Genomic DNA, 8,976 nt, shown 5'->3' with positions numbered 1-8,976 from the left:
AGGTAGTAACTATTTGACTTCCTTCCCCATTGCGGTGATGTTGACGATATCTCGAACATTGTGGTTTGGCGAAGTGCATTCGACGGAGAACACCGCTGAGGGAGACCATGGTAAGTCGTTCGCAAGTGCCGCATGCAAGCCAAGACAACCGCCTTATTTGCATCTAGGAAGTCTGTTGAACCAAAGGACGCGTAAATGCACTAGTACTACTAGTACACAATAGCGTCGTCCGTCCAGCTTAGTGCGGTGAGGTGGTTTCTCGAAGAAGACGATGGAGAAGCGGAGTCAGCGAAGAGTGAAATGATGGTTGCTTCGTCCGTGATTTGTGATCTGACGCCTCAATGCTTTGTGATTTGTGATACAAGGGACAGGGGAGTATACTCTATGCTCTATATTGTACATGCGTCCAAGCAAGGGAACAAGAGGAGAGACGTTGCATTTTTCTATTCCTTCAATCAATCAATCAGGGAGCTTCGGTTCCATCTTTTTGGCTTTGGCAGCACCGTCCACAATGGTTCCCATCGATGCCAAAAGCTATTTTCACATTTGGCTACACATTGTGGATACCCTTAACCGTACCACTTGGTTTTTCTCTTGTGTGCTATCTATACAAATCTCAATTATATTGATCTAAAAAATTATACAATTAAGATTAGTAAAAAGGAGGTGATTTTGCCGCACCGATGGCGGGGGAGGTTTCTTATTTTTAGAGCACATTGGCCTGGTGGTTTGCTAACATGCGGTCCCAAGTGTCAATGCTTTACCAAGCTGATCCGTGTCCCACATGAGGCAAAACAATGGCAGAAGCAACACGTGGTTAACTTGAAGAAGATGAGGGAGAAGCGGATTCAGCAACGAGTGAAATGATGATTGCTTCCTCCCTCCAACTTCTTTTTTTAGCATTATTACTTCGTCCCTCCAACTTAACTGTGGGAAAGGTGCAGCTTTGTGATTTGACGCCTCATTGCTCATTACTATGCCGGCGCCATGACTGGGGTGCTTCACCCCTGCTGCTCTGCACTGTATTTCGGTATGGCACGTGGACCCGGTAGCATGATGTCCCACATGTCGGCGAATGGGACTAGAAGATTTATGAAAGCGAGCGCTCCACTCTTACGACGGAGGAGTACACAACATGGCGGCCCCGTGAACTGTCACTTGTACTGTATAGGAGTACTATAGTTTTGCTGTTTCGCACGATCCATCAATACGAACCCGATTAAATAAGAAAGGGCGGGATTTTTCCCGCCCGGTAGATGATACTGGCCATACATTTCAAAGGCAATTTTAATGTATGCAAACTGAATAATTAAGTAACAATATGATATCTAGTAAAACTAAAAACACATATGATTTATTGTGTTAGAGTGTAGTAGTAGTGATGTATTGCATAGCTGTTAGATGTAACATGCGAGAACGTGTAGATATGTAGTTTTGGAGGGCCTACAGTGAGAAAAGGGTAATACGGTCACCGAACTTCAGAATACGCTCATTACGGTCACTATATACGTTTTGCGGTGATTATACGGTCACTTGCTCACCGTTCAGCATCGGATTGCACTCTGTTGACCGACCAAATAGTCTGCGTGGCACCATGTTGACTAGTTAAATTGAGCAAGTACCTTGTGGGTCCCACATGTCAGTTCACATAGGAAAAAGGTCAGATAAACACAAATTTACGCAGGCGCGACAAGACTCCAACCCGTGAGCGGGAATCACCTGGTTGTGTATGTGTCTGTCAGGGCCTAATGTGTGCGCATGCACGTGTAGGTTGAGCACTTGAGCATGAGAGTGTGTGTTGGTTGTGTGGTGTGTGCATGCATGCGTGCGTGTGTGCATGTGAGTGTTGCGTGCGTGCGTGGCTGCGTTTGTACATGTGAGTGTTGCGTGCGTGCGTGGTTGCATGTGTTCGTGTGAGTGTTGCATGCATGCAGTTCGTGTGCATGTGTGCGTGTGTGTATAATCACCACACCAGCTCCTGTGAGTTAAAACAGACGGCTCAACATACCAATACAAGGCCACCTTGTTCGTTGTGCCCGCGGTCATGACTTCGAACCACCGTCCAATATTTTTTGTCGTTTGTTTTAATTCTTACTAGCACGATGCCGTGCGTTGCACGTAACATCAAGATGCATTTGTATGACTAGTTTATCTTGTGAGAGAAAATGATGAACGAGGGAAGGCCTTATTTGCAAATGTGGAGAGGTGTGTGGGTACCTTTTTGCAAAATTGCCATAGTTTCCTTCCTATCGGTCAGATATAAATCAGACGGCCTATATTGCAGGATGGCAGGCACACCATCATCATCAACTCTGTTTTTTATATGAGTGTAGAAGAGTAGATACAAGCCGACAGGTGGGCCCGATGGTAGTGAGATAATGTGATGCAACACTAGAGGTGCCACATGGAGCGTTTAACTGGTCAACTAGTCGTGTCTTGAGCAAATACAGAGTTGTACGGTGAGCCCGTGACTGTATAATAACCACAAAACGTAAATGGTGACCGTAATGAGTGGATTCTGAAGTCCAATGTACGTACCGTGCTTTCGCTCCAAATACAATGATCGTCACTGTATATATCACGAGAGAAAGATGAAACATGCGTGAATGTGCTGGGGGCTTACTTTTAGAGGACCTAGAGATAGTTTGTGTGCGTACGTGAAAGGGGCGTAGAGGGGGTGTATGCGATGGGGAGAGAGATGCTCTTCGTTTCTCTTTATTATGACTCACTTTATATGTAGTATAAAAATATAAAAATTCACAGTGCGGAATAAATATCATTGTGGGCACCATGCAATGCAAATTAACGTTCATACTCCTCCATATAACTTTGTAATGTTGTATATATGTAGAAATTATAAAACAATTTTTTGGCCACACTTTATTCAAAAGGAATGTTGTATGCGAAATAAACGTGAAGAGAAGGCTTTTTAGATCAATGGGGTATGTGATGTAACACATGTGAATGTGTAGTTGATGTATTTGGCAGGGCCTAGAGAGGTATGTGTGTGTATTATGTATTCGAGAGAGGCATGGATAGAGGGGCCGACGGGGGGAGGGGGCGTGGGAGAGATAGCATGAGAAATGAGAGAGGTCTAGAGAGAGAGACTAATATGATGTCATGGCGAGAGATTCCCTTGAGTGTGTATATGCAAGGGGGGATAGAGGCACGAGGATATTTTTTTGTGTGTGGTGTCTATGTTGGTATGTGTGGGTGTGAGAAGATAATGAGACCTGGGGGCAGAGGGTGTGTCACCACGTGATGTCCGATGGGTCAAGGTGAGGCCCTTGGTTCGGTTCCGTCCTGCGCCACATTGGTCGGCCCGTGACGCATTTAGGGAGACCCATGGATGACTTGTCGTACAAGACAATGATAGCAGAACTGTGAAGGACTCTGTGTCCACTGACAAAGTCGGCTAGGATTTGTAACCCTGGGTTCTCGGACTAAGGTAACCCCTTATCTCTGATATTACTATTCATCCAACCTAACTTTAAGGGGCATCCTACAGAATGCTCTACTAGAATCATACTCGTCGATTAGGAGGACAGGTGTGAGAAAATGCGTGAGAGACAGACCTAAAGATAATGTGCGTACAGGAGACACGTAGGCAGGTCTATGTATATAGAAAGGGTCGATCGGGATTGTGTGTGTGTATGCTTGTGAGAGGAAGAGTGCTTGTGATAAAGGTTAGTGAAAATAGTCGTAAATGGTTACGAGAGGGAGGGAGGGTTATATCGAGAGCATGTCTGTGAGAAAGACACCTCGGGAGAGAGTGTGTGAGCATGTGTGAGAGACCACCGATGGAGAGTGAAACTACACGTAAAAGACTGATGTACACATTGATTAAAGATATAAATTGTATCCAAATATTAGGATGGGATGATGATATTGGCAATTCGCGTAAGGAACGGTCATTGATCCATCAGACATCTAGATTCTATTGAATTTGAGCATGTCTATGTTATTATTCGACATAATTGATCCACATAGTTAGTATTTTGAACTGCTGACAATGCATCGCTTTAGCAATCGAATATAAACGTGAGTATAGTTCATGTTGTGTGTGTAAAGCACATTATACATACGAAAGTTACACAATGAACATTATAAATAGCTAGCTATGAACTAGCATACAATTGAATTCAACTTAAGGTGGTTTAAAAAATCGAATCCAACAGGAAGTCCATTCAATTATTTGAATTTGATATCATGGCATTTGTAAATCATACCTAAATTATGGGGGCACCAATCTTTGCTCTGATTTTGTAACTAATAGCATATATAGTCGTGTACAAAATAGATTCAAATTTAGCTCCTCCATTCCAAAATAATCATAGTTATAGGATTTTCAAGTGTCAAAATTTCAAAAAGAAGCGGATAATTTAATGAGGTTTTCAAACATACAGGGTCAAATTTAGCGTTGTCTATTTAGGTCAATCCTCAAAGTTCAAGAGTACTCTAAACGTGAATGCTTCTGTTTCAAAATTACAAACGAAGGGCCAAAAGAGCCCCTACTCGCCCGAAAACGCGTGAGACCAATGTTTGGTAGTAGAAGGAAATTACTTTTCTAACTCCGACCCGTGAAACATACTGCCCGACGTCCAAAGGTCTAAACTGGGGTAGGTTTGTAGCTTCATCTAGACGCCACGCAACCGCCTCCGAAAAACATTCATACACAATGGCCGCCTAAGCACACATGCGCGCGGCCGAAATCGCTCCCGCCCACTATTTGGGACACCTGGGATTACCATCCTACCCCCGACCCGCAGTAGGTCTGAAATTTAAGAGGGGGTAAAGTTTGTACTTTCCCCAAATTTCAAACAAGCGTGTCCCATCTGTTCAATGAAGCCAAAAACAAGTGCATCCCAGTCCGAGATCTCCCTTAGCTCCCCCGCACCCCCCCCCCCCCCGTCCGATTCCCCATTCGTACTCCGTGGGCGCCAAAACTACCTCTCCACCAGCCGCGAAACCCCGGTGTCCTCCGTCCACCACCCCATCCCACCCATCAACCGCCGCCCTCCTCCATCACGCCGGAGCCGATACCCCGACGTCGTCGTCCACCCCAACCTCAACCGCAACACCCTCCACGGCTAGTAGTTGAAGCCGAGGCCGAGCCGTCCATACCCGAGCCAGTTCAACCACGCCGTCCTGCGCCTCACCGCTGCCGCTCCAACTTCGCCACCGTCCACCGCACCGGAGCCGTTCCTGCTACGCCATCCTTCACCGCCTCGGATCTGCTTCCCTCCGCCGACATACGACCATGACAACACAGTCAACAATTTGGCCATGGGTTCGTCCAAGCCTGCACCCTCCTCCGAAACATCGGTTCCCCTGGCAAAAAGAAGAAGATCGCCGCGACATGTGGAGGAGATCACGCCGGCAACCGAAAATGGTACTCCTCTTCCCTTATTTGTGCAAATCTTACGTGTCTGCTTGCACGGTATTCATCCCACAGAAGACACTAGTTGACCGCTTCTTCTTGATACTAGATGTTCCTAGTAACTCGTGATGCACAAGGTTTCTCCTCATATACTATTTCACCTTAGCTAGAGGTACGTCGCCCCCCTGGATTTCAATTCCTGGTCAGTTCATTTCCAATTAATGGTATCATTCCCCGGCGTAACAGGCGCTAGTCCGCCTATTACGCCGGGGAAGCAGCGCCTTGGTGTTTATCTTAGGGGCGTGTGGGGCCTAGAGCTGCTGGCGCCCGATCTGGAGGTCGGTCGGGATTAAAGGGATGGCTTGGGGGCGCTGCCAAGCACGGCGATGGTGTGAGGCCGAGGGGAGGGCGGGGCGGCGGAGGCAGGGGTCTGGGCCGGTGGTCGCTGGCGGTTCGAGAAAGATCGTCAACAGTGACTGGCGGGAGGTAGACGAAGGCCATCTGCCCATTCCTTATAGATCGGACGGTTCATAAAAAAATCGACTGACCTATTTATTTTCAGTCGACTATTATCTGATAGGACCACATGTGGTGGTGTGCTGGAGGAGTACCTGCATTTCCTGTGCTCATATATTACAAAATCATACGGAGTAGAATCTAATTTTGTTTGCCATGCAATGTCGTAGAGCTATCATATGTCTCCTGTCATTTATTTTTCAGCCACCTGCTATCTGCTACTTTTACAGTGCACTAGTTCTGCACACACTTCACCCATACTCTCACTATTGTGTTTTTATGCAAGGGTATTTCAGACCCTGCCTTGACAGAAGCAGAAAAGAGAAGAGAGAAGTCGCTCCAGCGTGGTACGTGGCTAGGCCAGACACGTTTCAAGACTTTAAAGGGTGTAGTGTCAGCAGATGGAGACGGGGAACGTAGATCTAGAGTGGATGATCTCTCTCGTCGTGAACCACCATCCCAGGTGCTTGCTTTAACTTCACGGCGTCATATGTGGTTGCATGTTGCATATGGTGTCTAGTTTGTATTCGAAAGGCCGAAGTCGGTCTTTATCAAGATAAGGAAAGATATTTTTTACATGAACCACCATCCCGGGAGCACCAGAAGACAAATAGCTAGTCAGGGCACTGGTCGAGCCAGTGACAAGCTCAGCACAAACATGCATCACCTGGAAGCCAACTAAAAAGCCACGATGGTGGCGAAGCAGACCACCTCCCACTAGTCTCAGGTCCTAGATGATCATGCTCACCACTCCAGCCAGATGTCTAGCTTGTATTGCTTCCAATTTGGTTAAATTGCATCTGCTTAGCTTACACACTATACCTTTGAATATGACATGCCTTCCTGTTTTTGGTACATACTAGTACATCTGTCTATTAACCATGTTCTTACATCAAACTAATGTTCTTGTGTATCCCTCATCAATCACTTATGATGAGGCAGTCAGGCCAGTTGACTACTGTGATAAAAGATCCTCATTTAAAGAATGCAACATCAGCCTCCCCACATGATTCTCAAGAAACAGCAAGGCTAGATGAAGATAGTGAACATAGCTCTATAGTTGATTAACACATTTCCCCTACACTAGCATCGCAGGTGCTTGCTGAACTTGGCAGCGTGATATGTGTTTGCATGTTGCATATGGTGTCTAGATTGTAATTCTTCCAATCTGGTTAAATTGCATGTGCTATTCTGCTTAGTTTATACATTATACCTGTTAATGTGACATGCCTTCCTGTTTTTAGTACATAGTACATCTGTCTATTAAGCATGTCCTTACATAAAACTATTGTTTTTTGTATCCCGCATAAATCAATATGATGAGACACCTTTAGTATATGCAGTGTGATATTAGTTGCATCTTTCATATGATTTATAGCATGCGTTGCTTCTAATTTGTTGAAATGCCATTTATGATGGGACGCTTTTTACTTGGCAAAGTCATATTGGTTGCATCTTTCATGTGGTGTCTAGCTTGCATTGCTTCTTATTTGTTGAAATGGTTTATGCTTAGTTTACACAAACAATTGTGAATATGCCATGCCGTCCTGTTTTTCATATTATTCCATCCTGGAATCATGTGTTTGCCTTACATCAAAGTAGTGATTGTCACTATCATGCACGAATGAGTTCTGAAGAGTGAATTTTATTGCTTTTTCTTGTCGGTTTTACTTGACAATTCAAAATCAATAAAGCGGAAGGAAGTTAGCAAGGCAGCGGATGAAGGTGCTCCTTCCAAACGGAGGGCCTCTACAGATTCTACTCCTCCATCCCCCCAAGATGATTCCCAAGACAACACATGCATAGACACTCAACGTAGCTATGTTGGTGATGAGCATGTCTCCCCTAGTGCACCATCATAGGTGCTCCCTCTAACTTGGCACTGTTATATGTGGTTGCATGTTATGTATGATGTCTAGCTTGTATTGCTTCTAATTTTGTTGAATTTCATCTGCTTACTTTACACATTATACTTGTGACTAAGACACGTGTTCCTGTTTCTAGAACATACAATATCTATCTATCACACCATGTTCTTACATCAAAGTACTACTGTTGTGTAACCTGCAACAATCACTTATCATAAGACACGTTTGACTTGGGAGTGTGATATAGGTTACATCTCGCATTCTTTTCTAGCTTGTACTACTTCTAATTTGTTGAAATGGCACTTATGACGAGATAGTTTTAACTTGGTAGAGTGATATTCATTGATCTTTCATATGGTGTCTAGCTTTCATTGCTTCTAATTTGTTGAAACGCCTTCGCCTTAGTTTACACATCATGAGATGTGAATATGCAATGGCACTAATGACGAGAGACCTTTAACTTGGTAGTGTGATGTTGTTTGCATATTGAATATGATTTATTTCTTGTACTGCTTCACATTTGTTTAAATGGCATTTATGATGAGACATTGTTAACTTGGTAGAGCGATATTTTTAGCATCTTTCATATGGTGTCTACCTTCCATTGCATTGCTTCTAATTTAGTGAAATGTCTTCTGCTTAGTTTACACATCATAGTTCTGGTTATCTCATGCCGTCCTGTTTTTCATACATATTACATCCTCCTATCATGTGGTTGTCTAACATCAAAGTTCAGTTCGTCTGTATCACGCATCAATTTGTTCTGAAGAACTAAATTGTTATTCGTTTTTCTTGTCGGCTTGACTTAACATGGCACGGAAAAAGAGGAAGCAACACAGAACGACAGGGAGAGTGAAGCGGAAGAATCCTGCAGATTCTGCTGGTAATGATGGTGCAATAGAAGGTCAAAGTCCAGCGGAAAATTGTACCGATAGGGTATCCCGTGCTACACGAGCTGCAGAACAAGCCAAACAGAAACAAATAGCTGCCACCAAACAAGCAGAGACAGCCCTAGTTGTTGCAACACTTTCCACAGTACCACCAGCTGCATGATTAACTCGTTGATCAACTCAGCTAGCAGCACATTCCCAAGCTCCCTTGCCACCTGACACTACTTCCGAAGCACTCTTGACACAAGATGAGTTGGCAAGATCAGATGAACTTTGTGAGCTTCAACAGCAAAAAGGTAGTTGCTGGAGTCAAGTTACTGTT

The sequence above is a fragment of the Aegilops tauschii genome, chromosome 1 (genome assembly GCF_002575655.3).
Source record: "Aegilops tauschii subsp. strangulata cultivar AL8/78 chromosome 1, Aet v6.0, whole genome shotgun sequence".
In the NCBI taxonomy this organism is placed as follows: Eukaryota; Viridiplantae; Streptophyta; class Magnoliopsida; order Poales; family Poaceae; genus Aegilops; species Aegilops tauschii.
Note: the sequence above shows the minus strand (reverse complement) of the source record.